Raw genomic sequence first — 19,789 nt, 5'->3', positions numbered from 1 at the left:
CAGTTAACTTCATTTATGGTGTCCTTATTGAACAGAAATTCTTTTTTTTTTTTTTTTTTTTTTTTTGAGATGCAGTCTCACTCTGTCGCCCAGGCTGGAGTGGAGTGGTGTGATCCAGGCTCACTGCAACCTCTGCCTCCCGGGTTCAAGCAATTCTCCCTGCCTCAGCCTCCCAAGTAGCTGGGATTACAGGCACCTGCCACCACACCCAGCTAATTTTTGTATTTTTTTAGTAGAGATAGGTTTTCACCATGTTGGCCAGGCTGGTTTTGAGCTCTTGACCTCAGGTGATCCGCCCACCTTGGCCTCCCAAAGTGCTGGGATTACAGTCGCAAGCCACCATGCCTGGCCAGAAATTCTAAATATTGATATAATTATATCCACTGATTTTGGGGGGCTTTTATTAAACCTTGGAGTCTTGTTTGGAAAATAATTTCCTTAGACATCGACTGGATATAGTGGAGTAATTTGTATAAAACTAAGCTTCTATAACAAAGAACTATAGGCTGGGTTCAGTGGCTCATGCCTGTAATCTCAGCACTTTGGGAGGCTGAAGCGGGTGGATTGCCTAGCTCAGGAGTTTGAGATCAGCCTGGGCACCATGGCAAAATCCTGCCTCTACCAAAATTACAAAAAATTAGCTGGACGTGGTGGTCCGTGTCTGTGGTTTCAGCTACTCGGGAGGCTGAGGTGGGAGGATTGCTTGAGCCCTGGAGGTGGAGGTTGCAGTGAGCTGAGATCATGCCACTACACCACCCCGGCCTGGGTGACAGATTGAGGCCCCCTCTGGAAAAAAAAAAAATAGAACTGTAAAAACTGAATAGCAAGCAACAAAACAGCTGTTTCATGGTATTGGAAAGTAAACAAGACAAATAAGACTTGAGGGTTCAAAAAGTCAGAGAGAAGAGTGCATTGATGTAAGCCGGATGTTTTCCACAGCATTCTACTCTCAGGAAATTTGCTAAAACAAGTTTAAAGGTAGAAGAGAAAGCAGTGGCACTGAGATCATGGTACTCACTGGGATGAGTCTACAGGATTGAGGTTAACGGCTAGTAAGTCAGCCTGAACTTGAAGGGCTCCATCCCAGAAGAATAGATTGCATGAAATTTCACCTCAAGGCATTCACCAACTCATAAACTATAAAATACAAGTTCAATACATCTTTGTTTCTAGGTGCTCAAAGCATAAAAAATTAATCAGAGATTTTTGTCAGTCTCACAGTGCTGAGGAGAAAAAAAGTGGAGATCAGAGCCTGGAAAAAGGGAGGAACCCTGGTAAACATCCAGGTTTCCAGTTGAGACCCTTGAAGGGATATACCCTTGAAGAGAGGGAAAACTGCAAAACAACAACAACAGCAAAGGTTTAGGAGGATACACAGTTTTTGTGCAGCCTCTATAAGCTGGCTGAAACTGGCTTAAGGTCCGCAGTTGCTTATGTTGTTTGTAAGGCGTATCCTCTGTCCATTGGAGTTGACATGGTCTGGGTTGTAAATCAGCTGATAACATCCCTGGTAGCTCCCATTGTTAGGGAGTTTGGCAAGAGTTTGGCAAGAAATTCCTAGTAGCCTGAGGAATTTAGAAATGTGCCATGCTAGCCAGGCCCTGACCTCTACCCCTAGGTATCCTTTGTGTCCTTAATGTTAGGGTCTGTCTTAGTTGATATAAGGAGATGTCTCAGATCACAGTGTGAATCCCAATCCCAGCTCCACCACTTCCGAGCAGTGTATTCAGACAAATTACCTTTGTTTCTTGCCTCATTTTGTTGTCTAGGGAATGTGGGGTGGAGAGGATGATCATAACTACCATCCATAAACTTTTTTTTTTTTTTGAGACAGCGTCTTGCTCTATAACCCAGGCTGAAGTGCAATGGCACGATCTCAGCTTGCTGCAACCTCTGCCTCCCAGGTTCAAGTGATTCTCCTGCCTCAGCCTCCCAAGTAGCTGTGATTACAGGTGCCTGCCACCATGCCTGGCCAACTTTTTTTTTTTTTTTTTTGGTATTTTTAGTAGAGGTGGGGTTTCACCATGTTGCCCAGGCTGGTCTGGAACTCCTAGTATCAAGTGACCCATCCACCTCAGCCTCCCAAACTGCTGGGATTACAGGCATGAGCCACCACGCCTGACCACATCCATACACATTAAGTGTATTGAGACTGTGGTCACTGCTGTACTTTGGCACATGTTAAACACGGAATAAGTAGTATCCAGTATCACAAAAGATATGACCTAGTATTCCTAATTCCTGACCTGATTTTCCCTTGCCTATCCTTTGTGTTGCAAGAAGCTTAAAATGCATGCTGTCTTTAGTCTGCCCTCTTATTCTTTTATTAGAACATTGCTGAAAAGCTTTGGTTTCCTTGTGTCTTGTTTTCTTCCAGCATTCCATTTTGGATTCATTCATTCATTCATTCAATCATTCAATCATCCTGATGACTGAATGCATTGAATTGATGATGAAAGCATTGACAAGCATTGATTTATTGCAGATGTTTGTCCGTCTCCTGCTCTTGCAAGCCTCATGGCCCCCTCCTGCTATCCCACCATGGCACTCTCTGTTCTCAGTGAGTCTGTGGGGTCTGTGTATGGTTTTTTGTTCATTTGTTTGTTTTTTTGAGACAGAGTTTCGTTCTATCGCCCAGGCTGGAGTGGCGCCATCTCGGCTCACTGCAACCTCTGCCTTCCAGTTTCAAGTGATTCTCCTGCCTCAGGCTCCCAAGTAGCTGGGATTATAGGTGCCCGCCACCACGCCCAGCTAATTTTTGTATTTTTAGTAGAGACGGGGTTTCACCATGTTGGTCAGGCTGGTCTCGAACTCCTGATCTCGTGATCTGCCCGCCTCGGCCTCCCAGAGTACTGGGATTACAAGCATGAGCCACCGTGCCTGGCCCTGTGTACATTTTTATAATGCTCCCCTCAGTTCTTCTTTCCCCCGCCCCACTCTCAGACACACATTATGGCTATAATGTCCTTTATGGGAATCTCTTGGAAGCCCCATTAACTGACCTTTCCCTGATCTTCCTACTGACTTCACTTTATTCATTTGTTGATTTATTTACCCAATGTTTTTTGAGCACCTTCTGTGTTCCAGGTATGATTTCAGTCACTGGGGATAGAGCACCAAATAAGCAAAAAAAAGTCTCTGTCGTCATTGTATCACAACTTTCTCACTGTCTTTCTGGGCAGGGTAGGCACAGCTATGTGTCCCCATCTGGAAATGATGGCTATGGAATGAAAGTTTCACCCCAGGGAAGAATGTAGCCCCCATCTGTATGATATTTCCTGATTAGCTCTGTGCGAATCTCTCTGATACTCTTGGGGACATTACCCATTCTTTGTCTGGTAAACTCTTTCTCTTTCTACAAGCCCCAACCCAGATGTTGCGTAAAACGTCAGTCTTTCCCTAACCCTCCCAAAGGACCTCCCTGAGTGCTGCATAAATCTGTGTTGAATAAATAGTGACAGAGATAAAAATGATGTGGTTCTGAAAAAGGTCAGTCAGATTGGTGAAAGCGCAGGCTGCATTTCACTTGGGTGCTGCTGGGTGATGGAACATAGATGGCTTCCCCCCCCCCCCCCCTTAAAGCAGACCAGGTAGGAAGAAGGTATGACTACAGCCTTCAAATATTTAAAGAGTTGGCAGGCGCAGTGGCTCATGCCTGTAATCCCATCAGTTTGGGAGGCTGAGGTGGGAGGATTGTTTGAGCCCAGGAGTTTGAGGTCAGCCTGGCAACACAGCGAGACCCTGTCTTTACAAAAACATTTTAAAATTAGCTGGATGTAATGGTAGACACTTGTAGCCCTAACAGCTTAAGAGGCTGAGGTGGGAGGATCCCTTGAGCCTAGGAATGTGAGGCTTCAGTGAGCTATGACTGCACCACCGGACTCCCGTCTGGTCCACAGGGAAAGTTTTATACATATATACCTGCATATATACACGTGAAATTATACATTTATATATATATATATTACATGTATATACATATACATACCTATTTATATGTGTCTGTATATGTAAATGCATATATACATATTTATATGTGTGTATATATGTAGATACACACATATAAATATGTATGGGGTTTTTTTGGTGGTGTTTTGTTTTGAGACAAAGTTTCACTCTTGTTGCCCAGGCTGGAGTGCAATGGTACGATCTCAGCTCACTGCAACCTCTGTCTCCCGAGTTCAAGCAATTCCCCTGTCTCAGCCTCCCAAGGAGCTGGGATTACAGGCATGCACCACCATGCCCAGCTACTTTTGTATTTTTAGTAGAGACAGGGTTTCCTACGTGTGATATATAGATTAGAAAGATAGATATTTAAAGAGCTGCCTAATTGTATTAGTCCATTTTCATGCTGTGGATACAGACATACCTGAGACTGGGAAGAAAAAGGTTTAATTGGACTTACAGTTCCACATGGCTGGGGAGGCCTCAGAATCATGGCTGGAGATGAAAGGCACTTCTTATATGGTGGCAGCAAGAGAAAATGAGGGAGATACAAAAGCAGAAACCCCTGATAAAACCATCAGATCTCGTGAGACTTACTCACTACCACGAGAACAGTATGGGGGAAACTGCCTCCATGGTTCAAATTGTCTTCCTCCAGGCTCTCCGATAACACATGGGAATTACGGGAGCTACAATTCAAGATGAGATTTGGGTGGGGACACAGAGCCAGACCATATCACTAATGGAGTTTGGAAGTGGGGATCAAATTGAAAAAAGCTTTCAGGAGGGTAGATAACAGGGGTTGGGGAAGAATACCTTAGAAACAAGGGCAGTTCAGCAGATGAGACCCAAATACCCACCTTCCAGCCTTTGCTGCAGCCCCATACCAGACAAATGGAATCTTCACGCCCTAGAGCTCAGTGTCCGTGTTGACCTCCCCCAGAATTTCCCAGGGGCCTAGAAGATGGTTCCAGTATCATCAGTGGCCCTTCCAGCTTGGTGTACAATGCCAGAGGAGTGAAGCAAGGCTCTACGCTCATCTATTTTTTTTTTTTTTTTGAGACGGAGTCTCGCTCAGTCGCCCAGGCGCCTGCCACTACACCCAGCTAATTTTTTGTATTTTTAGTAGAGATGGGGTTTCACCTTGTTAGCCAGCATGGTCTCAATCTCCTGACCTCGTGATCCACCCGTCTCAGCCTCCCAAAGTGCTGGGATTGCAGGCGTGAGCCACCGCGCCCAGTCCACTCATCTATTTTTAAGCAGTCAGATTTATGTAGCCATGCCGAAGAGGCCCTGAGAAGCTGTTTATTATGAAATCAAACTTGTGGTTTCTGGAAACTTTTTTCTAACTCAGCAGGTGATGCCATTAGAGTTCTGACATGGCTTCTGGTCACGCAGAGAAGAACTTCCAGGGTATTATTTTAAGAACATCCCAAATGCTCTGTACAACTTCACCCAGCACACCTGGGAGTCTCTACTACACTGACAGGTCAACACTCCCTCCTTGCCTGCACTGCCAAAATGAGGTTACAGAAAAAGCTTTAGCTAAAAGCAAAAGCTGCAGAAGGTACATGTAACCTGTAGATTGCATTTTGTGGTCAAGCATCCTGCAACCTCAACTACCATTGGGCAGATGGGTGTCTTCATTTCACTCACAGCTGAAAGATCGAAAATGGAAAGCAGTGCCCTGGCAGTACAGGAGGAGGGGTGTTTTTTGTTTTTTGTTTCTGTTTTTTGAGACAGAGTTTCACTCTTGTTGCCCAGGCGGAGTGCAAGGGTGCGATCTCCGCTCACCGCAACTTCTCCTCCCGGGTTCAAGCGATTCTCCTGCCTCAGCCTCCAGAATAGCTGGAATTACAGGCATGTGCCAACCATGCCTAGCTAATTTGGTATTTTTAGTAGAGACAGGGTTTCACCATGTTGGCCAGCCTGGTCTCGAACTCCTGACCTCAGGTGATCCACCCGCCTCGGCCTCCCAAAGTGCTGGGATTGAAACACCGCGCCTGGCCTAGAGGGATGCCTTTTAATGAATCCATCTACCACTGCTAATTCACTCTGCAGACAGTCTCATTCCTGGCAGAAAGACCTCCCATTTTTTCCTTCCTAGGGCCAGAAGCACTTTTTCCCTCTTTCACTTGTTTAACCCACTGCTATCCTGCACCCTGCTTGCTCTCTGCTCTGGGAACAGCTGAAACAACTCCTTTGCCAGATTCACACCAATGTTAGCAGCCTTCTGTCTAGTTCGTCTTCAGTAAAGCCTCATCATTGCCTTGGCCTGGACCCCTCAAGCTTTTTCATCTACTCTAGATCCTGAGACAACAACATCTACACCAGTGCTACAGTTTGGATATGTGTCCCCTCCAAATCTCATATGGAAAGGTGACCCTGATATGGTTTGGCTGTTTGCCCACCCAAATCTCATCTTGAATTATAGCTCCCATAATTTCCATGTGTTGTGGGAGGGACCTGGCGGAAGGTAATTGAATCATGGGGGTGGGTCTTTACTGTGCTGTTCTCGTGTTAGTGAATAAGTGCCACAAGATCTGATGGTTTTATAAACAGGAGTTCTCCTGCACAAGTTCTCTCTCTTCTCTGCCACCATGTAAGATGTGACTTGCTCCTCCTTGCCTTCCACCATGATTGCGTGGTCTCCCCAGCCATGTGGAACTGGGAGTCCATTAAACATCTTTTTCTTTATAAATTACCCAGCCTTGGGTATGTCTTTATTAGCAACATGAGAACAGACTATTACAACCCTCAGTGTTGGAGGTGGGGCCTGGTGGGAGGTGTTTGGGTCATAGGGACAGATCCCTCATGAATGGCTTGGTGCCCTCCCCATGGTAATGAGTGAGTTCTCATTCTGTTAGTTCATTCAAGAGCTGGTTGCTTAAAAAGAGCCTGGCATCTCTCTTGCTCCCTTTCTTGTCACGTGGCACACCTGTTCCCCCTTTGCCTTCTACCATGAGTAAAAGCTTCCTGAGGTCTCACCAGAAGCCAAGTAGATACAGGCACCATGCTTGTACGTCCTGCAGAACCATGAGCCAAGTAAACCTCTTTTCTTTATAAATTACCCAGCCTCAGGTATTCCTTATACAATGCAAAATAGACTAAGATAATCAGTGACTATACCAGTGACTTCACACATCCCATAAGTACTAACAATCTTCCACAGTTTTCTCTATTCCACTTAACAGAACACCTTCAGATATGGGATGTAAGAAAGAACAATTCTCATTGAATATTATCTTTCTTTGAGAATTCACAATCTTTTGAGGTGTCGGGAGAACTATTTTAGCTAGAAGTTGCATGAGCCAGTTCCAGCCTGCAGCCCTCTTTTGTCTGGCAAATATAAGTCACATTTAAAAAAAATGGATATCAGCATTTTCAAATAGGGAGATTCAATGCAAAAACTCAGATTGGCTGTTCTGTAAAGAGTGAACCTACATTCCCATATGGCAGCCCCCGACTGAAGCTGCTTCCTTTGCACGTACATACATTTGAGGTTTCCTTGATCTTTGCCACCCCTTTTGTGTTGCGGTCATCCCATGTCACTCACTTACGTCACCTGCCTGGCCCTGGTGTTGATAATCCCTTGACCCTACTAAGGCCAATAATTATCAATACTGCTCCGAACCTAGCACGGCAGGACCGTGTGACTTACAATACCTTATGTTAAAGTCTCTCTGCATAAAATAACTTACATTCTCACTGGGAGATAAGCTAAGATTTATATAGAGAATTAATTCTAGAACATAAAAACCTAGAAATGCACATTTTGTGAAGCTTCTACTGATTGCCTGGCACCAAGGATTCAGAGGTGAGTAAGACAAAGTGCCTGCCCACACAAAATTGTGACTTGATGACTGTTAAGCAAAGCAACAATTTCTTTCACGATGTTGAAGCGGTGTGGTTGTCTAGGGTAAATACCCAGGGCTCGTCATCTTGCGCCAAGAAAATTTAGGACATGGACACACATGAGGAGTTTAGGAGCGGAGGTTTAATAGGCAAAAGAAAGAGAAAGGAGAACAGCTCCCTCTCTAGTGAGAGGGGCTTCCGAAAGGAAAGACCAGCCGGCGGCGGAGTTCACCAGATTTTATAAGCAGGCTTGAGGAGGCAGTGTCTTATTTATGTAGGACCCACAGATTGGTTCCATCAGGTGTGACATTTACATACCATGCCGGGAAGCCTGGCCACCTCACCCTACTCTTATTATGCAAATGGGTTTCCCAATTGACTGGCGCCATCTTGTCTTCTTACTGTACACACGGCTGGCAAAGAGGAGGGAAGATGGGGCCACCATTTTGGACATGCCTAGTCCCAGGTAGCTTTTTTCTTGATGGCATTCACCCGTGCAGGCTTCTAGCTTGCATGTCTATGTCTGTAGCTCGATTTTGCAGGCTGCTCTTTGGTAGAATATGATTTGGGGGCTGCTTTTCGTTAAAAAGGGAAACCTTACCAAGGACTGCTGTACCCTCACTAGCTGCCTAAGTAGTTTCTTCTTAACTCCTACATCAATGTGACATGCGCACTATCTGGAATTGTCAAAAGTAGTGATTATGGATGGGGAGAAGCGTATCAGAATAAAAATCTTCCCATACCTCCCTAGATTCTAACATACACTTCTTTTTTTTTTTTTTTTTTTGAGACGGGGTCTCGCTCTGTCACCCAGGCTGGAGTTCAGTGATGCGATCTCGGCTCACTGTAAGCTCCGCCTCCCGGGTTCATGCCATTCTCCTGCCTCAGCCTCCCAAGTAGCTGGACTACAGGCGCCCGCCACCACGCCCGGCTAATTTTTTTTTTTGTATTTTTAGTAGAGACGGGGTTTCACCGTGTTAGCCAGGATGGTCTCGATCTCCTGACGTTGTGATCCGCCCGCCTCGGCCTCCGAAAGTGCTGGGATTACAGGCGTGAGCCACCCTGCCCGGCACATATACTTCTTATAGTCAGGTTGTAGACAAAAGATTCAAGTTAAGATAGTTTAAAACATTTTACCACCAGGCACGATAGGTCATGCTTGTAACCACAGCACTTTGGGAGGCCGAGGCAGGAGGATCACTTCAGACCAGGAGTTCAAGTCCAGCCTAGACAACATAGTGAGACCTCATCTCTATGAAAAATAGCTGGGCATGGTGGTGTGTGCCTGTAGTCCCAGCTACTCAGGAGGTTGAGGTGGGAAGATCGCTTCAGCACAAGAGTTGGGGGTTGCAGTGAGCTATGATCATGCCACTGTACTCCAGCCTGGGTGACAGAGAAATGAAATAAATAAATAAAACATTTATTAGGGGTCTTGGGTCACAGCATTGTTGGAAAGTCTTCGTTTCCCAGAGCCACTCTCCAAAGCACACTGACAACCTGGGACTCCAAGGCGGCTACCTCCGGTGGCACAACAGAAAAGCTGGTGATTCAGTGAGCCGTTTGCTGAATCCAGAAGCTACCACCTTAATTGCCAGTTCCAGAATCACACCAGCAGTGTCATCATTCACACTGGCAAACTGCATGCCAACTGCCCTGATTCTCTGCTCATGTGTCTCACTTCCAAATCAAGGTTTAATGTAAAGTGTGCTAGGCTGGCAGACCCCTTGCTGCAAAGAAGTCTAAGAAATGAGTTTTGGGCTCCTCTACACTTTGGGAAGACAAATCAGAAGAATGATTATTGATTAAGATAATCTGTAATTCCTGCCACCGTAAGCCTCCCGTCATCACCCTCCTCAAAGAGAATCCCTGTCTAACCATCCACAATTATGACTGGGATTGAACTGTATCCCTCAGTAGCAACGGCTTTGAAAGAAAGGGTTAGAACTACTGACCTACTACCATGTCGTGAAATTACAGTCCATCAGCCAAATCTAACTCACTACCTGTTTTCGTAGGGCCCAAGAAAACCATGGTTTTCAGCTGGGCGCAGTGGCTCACGCTTGTAATTCCAGCACTTTGGGAGGCCAAAGTAGGCGGATCACTTGAGCTCAGGAGTTCAAGAACAGCCTGGGCAACGTGGTGAAACCCCGTCTCTACTAAAAATACAAAAATTAACTGGGTGTTGTGGCACATGCCTGTAATCCCAGCTACTCCAGAGACTGAGGCAAAGAGAATCACTTGAAGCCAGGAGACGGAGGTTGCAGTGAGCCGAGATCACTCCACTGCACTCTAGCCTGGGTGACAGAGTGAGACTCCATCTCAAACAAAAAAAAAGAGAATGGTTTTCACAGATGAACATATGCTACCAATTTGATGATAGGAAGAACTAACTTTAAATCCCAATTAAGCAAAATGTTATCCCCTCTAAAAAAAGAATTCAATTTTTCTTATTCATGTACCCACATTTCAAAAAGAAAAACCTCTATTGTTATTTGTTAATTTCATTAATACAGGTATTTTTGGAAATTTGTTTTCTCTCTTATTAAGTACCTCCACAGTTTCCTTGATTTTTCCTTCTGGCACACAAAGCCTAAATATTTGTAATCTGTCGCTTTGCCAGAAAAAAAAAGTTTGCAGACCTCTGTCTAGAAACATGTACAGTGTTATAAAAGTACCAAAAGGGACATCTAAATTAGACAAAGAAGTCAGAGAAGACTTTGGCATGGGTTATGCTGCACTTGAAAAGCAATTAAGCATTTTAAAGATGGAGAAGAGAAGGGAAGGAGTTTCGAGACCCAGAAAACAGCATGTGAGAAGCGCAGAAGAGTTTCTGGAACTGGGACACCAGAATACACACACGCGAGAGAATGAAGTTGGACTGCTTCATTACACCAAACACAACAATTAACTCAAAATGGATCAAAGACCTAAATTCCAGATCTGAAACGATAAAACTCTTAGAAGTAAATATAGGAGCAAATGTTCATAAAGCACAAGGGACCAAAGATAAAATAGGCAAATTGGACTTCATCAAAATTAAAAAGTGTATTAAAAATTTAAAAAGACACCATCAAGAAGCTAAAAAGACAACTCATACCATGGAGTGCATATATTTGCAAATCATATAGCTTTATAAAGGACTTGTGTCTAGAATGTATAAAGAACTCTTTCAGTGATAGAAAGACAACATACAGAAAGGATGGACAAACGATCTAAAAAATACAGTTTTCCTAAGAAGATACACAAAAGGCCAGTAATCACATGAAAAGGTGTTCGACATTGTGTATTTAAGGAAACGCAAATCAAAGCCATAATGAGTCACCACACCATCCTGCTAGGATGGCTATATTGAAAAAGACAGATACCAGTAAGTACAGTTGGCACCCTGTATCCGTGGGTTCTGCATCTGTGGATTCAAATAACTATAGGTCAAAAATAGTCTGGGAAAAAAATTGTGTCTGTCCAAAACATGTACAGATTTTTTTCTTTAGTCACTATTCCCTAAACCATACAATATAACAACTATTTACATAACATTTACATTGCATTCGGTATTGTAAGTAATCTAGAGGTGATTTAAAGTATACAGGAACATGTGCGTAGGTTGTATGCAAATACGACATCATTTTATATAAGATGCTTGAGCATCCGTGGATTTTGGTATCCATGAGATGTCCTGAAACCAATTCCCACAGATACCGAGGGACAGCTGTACTAAAAAGGATGTGGAAAAATTGGAACCCTCATCCATTGCTGCTGTGAATGCAAATTTTGCAGCCAATTGGGAAGACAGTCTGGCATCCCTCAAACGGCTGAACAATTACCATATACTCCATCAATTTCACTCCTGGGTAATACTGAGAAATAAAAACATACACCCACAAAAACCATATACAAGAATATTCATAGCTGCATTGTTCACAATAGCCGAAAAGTGGATATAACCCAAATATCCTTCAGCTGATGAATAAACAAAAGTGGCATATGCATACAATGGAATATTATTTATCAATAAAAAGAAATGATTCACAATAGCAAGGACATGGAATCAACCTACATGCCCATCAATGGTAGACTGGATAAAGAAAATGTGGTACATATACACCATGGAATACAATGCAGCCATAAAAAGGAATGAGATCATGTCCTTTGCAGAGGCATGGATGAAGCTGGAAGCCATTATCCTCAGCAAACTAATGCAAGAACAGAAAACCAAATACCAGTACTGCATGTTCTCACTTGTAAGTGGGAGCTGAATGATGAGAACACATGGAAACATCAGGGGGAGCAACACACACTGGGGCCTGTCAGAGGGTGGGGAGTGGGAGGAGGGAGGGCATCAGGAAGAATAGCTAATGGATTCTGGGCTGAATATCTAGGTGATGGGATGATCTGAGGTAAACCAGCATGGCACGTGTTTAACTATGTAACAAACCTGCACATCCTGCACATGTACCCTTGAACTTAAAAGTTGGAAAAATAAATATTAAAAAAATGAAATTCCGTTACATGCTACAATGTGAATAAAACATTATGCTAAGTGGAAGTAGCCAGACACAAAATGTCACATATCATATAATTCCATTTACATGACACATCAAAAATCGGTGAATCCATTGAATCAGAAAGCAGGGAAGTGGGTCCCTGGTAGGAGAGCAGCAGGGGTTGCTGGTGGATTTGGGTGGGGGGCGGGTAGGTGAAAATCAAGAATATTTCTCTTTTTTTTTTTTGTATTTTTGTATTTTTAGTAGAGGCGGGGTTTCGCCATGTTGGCTGGTCTGGAGCTCCTGACCTCAAGTGATCTGCCCACCTCAGCCTCCCAAAATGGTGATATTATAGGCATGAGCCACTGCGCCAGGCCTAGAATATTTCTTTTTGCAGCGATAAAAGTGTTCTAAGATCAGTTGTAGAATCTGTTGTTGTGATGATGGCGTAACTCTGTGACTGTACAAAAAACCATTGACTTGTATACTTTAAGCGAAAGATACGGTATGTGAACTATTACATTAGTGCAAAAGTAATTGCATTTTTTGACATTAAAAGTAATGGTATTCTGTATCCACGGGTTCTGCATCCATGGATTCAAATAACCGTGGATCAAAAATATTCGGGGTAAAATTGTGTCTGTACAAAACACGTACAGACCTTTTTTTTTTTTTTTGCCATTAAAAGTAATGGCAAACCTCTCAGAGAATTGAAGCCCCAGGGCAATTGGGTGGCCTGAAATCAATGGAAAGATAGGCATTCCCAAGGAGAGATTGGACACAACCATTGAGTCATCTATGGGAAACCAAGGAGGAAGAGATGCCAGGTGCCATATAGTGGGAGAGAATCATTCAGTGAAATTTTTAAACAAATTTCTAAAGTCATGGGGTGGACTTGCATGAGAATATAGGCTTGCGCCCACTTACAGGGTCTTCTCCATGGACCTCCGTTGTGCACTCACAAGAAAGATTGGTGATGGGGCAGGAGGTGAGAGAAAGCCTTCCTCCATATTGAAGACACAGGAGAGATGAGTGTCACTTCTGTGGCAAAGCACAGATTCTCACCAAGGTCGGTCCTCTAAGGATCAAAAGCCTTAGGATGCTGGAGAAGGGTAGCAAACCTTGTGGTCACGAGGACACAGGTAAAGACCATTGCAGCAAGGAAGCAGAAAGAAAAGGGAAAAGTCTTCCATTCCTGGGTGTTTGACCCAGGCCATTAAAGATCTCCTACCACTGGGGGAAGAGCAAGAAACTCTCCCATTCACAAGGGTCACCAAAGATTCAAGACATCATTTGGCTGCTACAGGGAGGAGGATCAGAATTACAGAGAAAGCCTGATCTGCAAGACTTAGGGACACAGGGCCTTCCTAAGACCAAGGCTGGACTAGGAAAACAGAGACCTGTCTTCTCCTAGACACCACTAGTAGACCAGAAGGCATCAAGTAACAGTAGCAATCTATCACTGAGAGAAGAGGAAGAGCATAAAAAAGGGACCTTCTCTGAGGTACAGACACACAGAGAAAGACAAAAGCTAAGGGATAAACAGGAATATTAGAAACAGCTTACATGCAACACATACCCCATCCAAAGGACTAGATTACATTAAAAACATTTGAGGCTGGGCACAGTGGCTCATGCTTGTAATCCCAGCACTTTGGAAGGCTGAGGTGGGTGGATCACCTGACGTCAGTAGTTCAAGACCAGCCTGGCCAACATGGTGAAACCCCATCTGTACTGAAAATACAAAAATTAGCCAGGCATGGTGGTGCACACCTGTAGTCTCAGCTACTCAGGAGGCTGAGGCAGGAGAATCACTTGAGTCCAGGAGGCAGAGGTTGCAGTGAGCCGAGATTGCACCACTGCACTCCAGCCTGGGCAACAGAGTGAGACTCTGTCTCAAAAAAACACATACAAAAAATTTGAGACTGGTAGTACACTGAAGGTAACCATAGCAACAACAAAGACTAAACCCAGATCAATTCCAGTAGACTCTTCTTTATGTTGGCAGACCAAGCAAAAGTACTGTTTACTTTATTCTCTACTATCATACCTCACAGTGTTCATGTGCAATAAAAAGTTACAAGACAAATAAAAATGCAAGACAGAACAACTCACTGTCAAGAGTCAAAGTAATCAACAGAACCAGACTCAAAGATGACAAAGACGTTTGAACTCTCGGGAAATTTAAAATACCTATGATTAATATATTAAAGGCTCTCGTGGAAAAAGTAGGCAATATGCATGGTGGAGAATTTCAACAGAAGTTATAAGACAGTCTAATGAAAATCTTAGAAATAAAAAATATAATAACAGAGATGAAAAATGACTCTGATGGACTTATCACTGGACTTAACACAGCCAAGGAAAAAATTTATGAACTTAAAAGTGAATCAATAGAAATTGACCAAATGAAACACAAAGAGGTAAAAAGAATAAACTTTAAAAAATATAGAGCATCCAAGATCAACGGGCTAATATCAGATAGTCTGAAATTTGTACAATTGGAAGGCCAGAAGGATTAGAAAGAGATAGGGACAGACAACCTACTTGAAGAGATAATAGCAGAACACTATCTACAAATAATATAAGACATCAAATCACAGATCCAAGATGCTCAGAGAACCCTGTAACAGAATGGGTCTAATCAGCAGAACAAGCATGGATAGGGTTTGCTATCCAGTAGGCCTATTGGAGATGGTATGTTCCAATGACTGGGTAGTGGAGAAGCTCATTGGTTTGATCAGAAGAGATCTGGTCTGGAGTTGCTGGGCAAACAGTAGGTAACTTTCTGGAGTGCTGGCTGTGAAGCAGCATACAGTGGGAATCTGGATGATGGCAGGGGCCAAAGGCTTTCAGTGCTGAAGGAGCAACCTTGGGTATCTGGAGACTTGCAAAATGCTCATCGGGGACACATGGAGCTGTGTGCAGGCTGTGGTGGTTAGGGGGTTGGGGAGAGGAGGAAGCTTGCTTAGGGAGCCCGAGCATGTGGGGAGTTAGCTTCTGTGTTGAGAGGGCTGCAGAAAGATTATTGCCAAACTCAGGCTTCAAGGCCACAGAGGGACCACAATCTGAGTTGTGACAGTTGTCCTCAAAACTACACCACCTTAGCCAGGCATGGCGGCAGGTGCCTGTAATCCCAGCTACTCGGGAAGCTGAGGCAGGAGAATCACTTAAACCCGGGAGGCAGAGGTTGCAGTTAGCTGAGATTGCACCACTGCACTCCAGCCTGGGCAACAGAGAGAGACTCCATTTCAAACAACAACAAACTACACCACTGACCCCTCTTGCATGACACCAGGAATTGCAGAACGCCTCTTTCTCCAGTTTGGCTTCAGCACCCTCTACCGAGAAAGCTCAACATCCTGCTGACTTTAAAGGAGAAATGCTCAAAGGGATTCCATTGCTTCTCACACAGCCTGTATTGGAGGATGCATTCAGAGCTGAGAGGCAATATGGATAACTGATGCAAACCCAATCCGTCAACCCAGAAGTCTATATTTTTAAAATTAAAGGAAAATATTTTAAAAATGAATTATTTTTAAAATTAAAAGAAAATATTTTTTAAAACTAAAGACAAATAATGACTTTCCAGATCAAACAACAACCAAAAAAAACCCCCCCCCAAAAAAAACCAAAAAAAAAAAAACCAAAAAATAGGAGGAGGAGGGTTTTGAGAACACAATAGCAGCAGACCTTTACTATAAAAAATAGTGAAGGACATTCTTAAAGCAGAACAATTATGATAATGGGAGGAACTTAACATCTTCATAAAGAATAAGAATTTCTAGGAATAGTTGAAAGGCAAATCAATATAAATCAATCTTTCTTCTTTCTTTCTTTTCTTGCTTGCTTGCTTGCTTGCTTGCTTCTCTTTCTCTCTCTCTCTCTCCCCCTCAGAGTCTCACTGTGTTGCCCAGACTGTAGTACAGTGGCACAATCTCAGCTCACTGCAGCCTCCACCTTCCAGGTTCAAGCAATCCTCCTGCTTCAGCTTCCCGAGTAGCTAGGATTACAAGCATGTGCCACCATGCCCAGCCTAATTTTTGTATTTTTAGTAGAGACAGGGTTTCACCATGTTGGTCAGGCTGCTCTCGAACTCCTGACCTCAAGTAGTCTGCCCACCTCGGCCTCCCAAAGTGCTGGGATTAAAGGCGTGAGCCACTGCACCCGGCCAAATTTATTTCATTGTAAATCTAAAGGTTGATTTTATTTTAAATCAATTTCTATTGATTCACCCTAAAAATAATTGATCCTTTAAAGCAATTATTTAAAGCAATTAATCGTTTTAAGACATAATGTATTTGTAGCACATGTCAAAGTTAAATGATTGACAACAATAGAACAAAAGATTGGAGACAAAAAAATCAGGAGAATACTGTTTTCAGGCTCTTATGTGTAATGAGCATTGTATTCTTTGAAGATAGACATCATAGTCAAACCACTGAAAACCAAAGGTAAAGAGATATCGTGAAGGCAGATAGAGTAAAAAAAAAAAAAAATACAGAGAAAAACAGATTAAGGTAGAGCTATTTAAAAACAAGGAATTAGGAACACAAACCTCAGATATTGTTTTATCTGAGATAGCATGGATTGGAAAGACCACATCTATAACTTCAGGAGTATTGGGTGTGTTCTGGTTCTTAAGATGGATAAGAATTTCATAGGTGTTTTATTTATTATGATCATTGCCTTGAAAGTAATATATAAACATTCTTTTGTATATATTAAGTATTATGTTAAAAATGTAAAGGTTAATTTTATACCTCTCACTAAGGAAATATATTCTATATCTGGAAAGGCTGGTCTGAAGTGCAGAGGTGGGTTCCACCAGTCACTGCAAAAAGATCTGAAATCCTAATCTTTTTAAAAAAGATCTGAAATCCTAATTTTTTTTTTTTTTTTTTTTTTTTTTTTTGAGACTGAGTTTCACTCTTGTCGCCTAGGCTGGAGTGAAATGGCGCAATCTCGGCTCACTGCAACCTTCGCCTCCTGGGTTCAAGCGATTCTCCTGCATCAGCCCCACGAGTAGCTGGGATTACAGGTGGCCGTCACCATGCCTGGCTAATTTTTGTATTTTTAGTTCAGACGGGGTTTCACCATGTTGGCCAGGATGGTCTTGAACTCCTGACCTCAAGTGATCCACCCATGTTGGCCTCCCAAAGTGCTGGGATTACAAGTGTGAGCCACTGTGCCCAGCCCTGAAATCCTAATCTTGGACCGCAAACTTCTGGTTGCAGAGCCTTCAAAGGCCATGCTGACATGGGTGACATTTTAAAAATCAAATGTTAGTGGGGGCCACAGGGAGGGGACACTGTGGTCTGTTGTGATGCTCTAAAAAAAGTGCATCTGTGGCTAGCTGTCTCCAGGAAGGATATGAGCATCCTTAAGTGTACTTTCTAACTTTTTGTAAATTCTGAAAATTACATGAGAATGTTATCCCTGCTCCAGGTCATTGCTCTAAATCTTCCTGGCACCCAGGAAAAACAATAAACTAGCTCTTTATTTAAATTAGGTAATCACAAGAATGCACCGGGAAAACAGGAAAGTGCCAGTTGCAGATGGAATTGGTTTAATGAAAGATTCGGAATAATAGAGTGAGACTCCTGTCTGGACCTTGCTTGAATGACATACTATTGAGGTTAATTGGATGAATCACAAATGTTTTCTTCCCCCTTTAATCACAAGTGCATAGGGGAGCCACCATTTCCCAAATAAAATGCATTCTTCCTTCAAGCTAGCTAGTTCTCCTTTGAAGCCGTTGATTATATCTGTGTTTTTATAGGGCCTGGCAGAACCAAACAGCCAAATGAAAGCAAGCATCAACAGAGCACAGAAGTAATCATTCTGAGGTTGGCTGTAGGCTTTTTCTGTCAGAAAGAACAAATGAGCATAAAGGGTGCCTTCTCTACATTGCGTGGTGTAAAGTCCACTTTGAAGCTACTCACTTGTTTACCAACAAAGAACAGCAGCCAGGGCTGGGCCAAAAATAAATTTTGAGTACCCAAAATTACCCATTTCTTAGGCCTGGAAATTAAGAGGTTGTTTGGATGTGCTGGCTGTATAGTATAGTATAGAATAGTATAGTATAGTGTAGTTAGATAGATACATAGAGATAGGTGGATACATAGATCTATATATGTACATATCTTATATATCTATAAGCACACATTGTATATGCTTATATACAAATATATACATATGTTTATATATTAATATACATTGTGTATATTATATATTTATATGTAATATATTCTGTATATTATATATAATATATTCTGTATATTATATATTATATATTTGTATAATCTGTATATTGTATATTTATATATAATATATTCTGTATAGTGTATATTTATATATAATATATTCTGTATAGTGTATATTTATATATAATATATTCTGTATAGTGTATATTTATATATAATATATTCTGTATAGTGTATATTTATATATAATATATTCTGTATAGTGTATATTTATATATAATATATTCTGTATAGTGTATATTTATATAATATATTCTGTATATTATATATTGTGTATTTATATATTATATTATATTAATATATATTTATATTTATATGTAAATATAAATAAATATAATTATATATACTCACTTTAAATGAAGGGGACTTTAAATTGTCACTAACTAGTTGTCACTGTAGGCTAGTCCTATGGGTCTCAGCTTTGTCGTTGAATTCATTCATTCTTTCGTTTATTCATGAGGCAGTTAATTCTTGCTCAATGTATACAGGCACATTGCCATGCCAAGTTATGCAAATGTGAACCAGATATTACACTCAAATCCTTCATAGCCTGCCGAAGAGACAAGATAAATAATTAAAAGAGAATCCATTTTACTTTCAATTATAACGTCTCTTTTATTTGCTCATAGTGCTTGTCTCCATTTGTGACCATACCTGACTCACCTGTTTACCTGTTTGGTATGTGCTGCCTGCATCAGATAGTAAGCTCCCTGAGGGCAGGCTCACCTCTGTTTGGCCAACAATTGCATCTGCAGCTCCCTGGCCATAACGGCCACTCAGTAAGAACGCACTCATTGTTGCCTAATGGAAATGTGTGCACAGGAGGCTATGGGAACCAAAGGTTGTTACCTGCCTCAACCTGGGGAGTCAGGGACAACTTTTTGAAGAAAATAATGGCTGAGTTGAGTTGGCCAGGATGTATCTGGGAAGGGGGCAGGATGGCGGCGGGGGGGATGGTGCGGAGGTACAGTGCAAAAGGGTTTTCAAAGCCAAGGACCAAGGAGAGATTATGTGTCCCAGGCTAGACATGGAAGAGAGCACTTCCTCACCTACTTTTAAAAATCTGCAGATTAAGATTTCTTCTACACTAAATGCCATAATTTTAATCCTAACGTGGTAGATATTTCTTTTTTATATAGTTTATTTTTCAACCACTAAGGGACATTGGGGTTATTCTGAATATTATGGCACCTCACTTAGGAAAATCAGTCCATCCTGATAATATATGTATTAAGGTGG

General features: G+C 42.3%; 1 protein-coding gene across 3 annotated transcripts in view; it reads left to right on the top strand.

The window, feature by feature from the left end:
• Window positions 1-19,789, top strand: part of CALN1 (calneuron 1) — a 634,846-nt gene that overhangs the window by 470,183 nt on the left and 144,874 nt on the right. The window lies entirely within an intron of this gene.

The sequence above is a fragment of the Gorilla gorilla genome, chromosome 6 (genome assembly GCF_029281585.2).
Source record: "Gorilla gorilla gorilla isolate KB3781 chromosome 6, NHGRI_mGorGor1-v2.1_pri, whole genome shotgun sequence".
Taxonomy (NCBI): domain Eukaryota; kingdom Metazoa; phylum Chordata; class Mammalia; order Primates; family Hominidae; genus Gorilla; species Gorilla gorilla.
The sequence above is the reverse complement of the archived record's forward strand: the minus strand, read 5'-3'. Positions and strand labels throughout refer to the sequence as shown.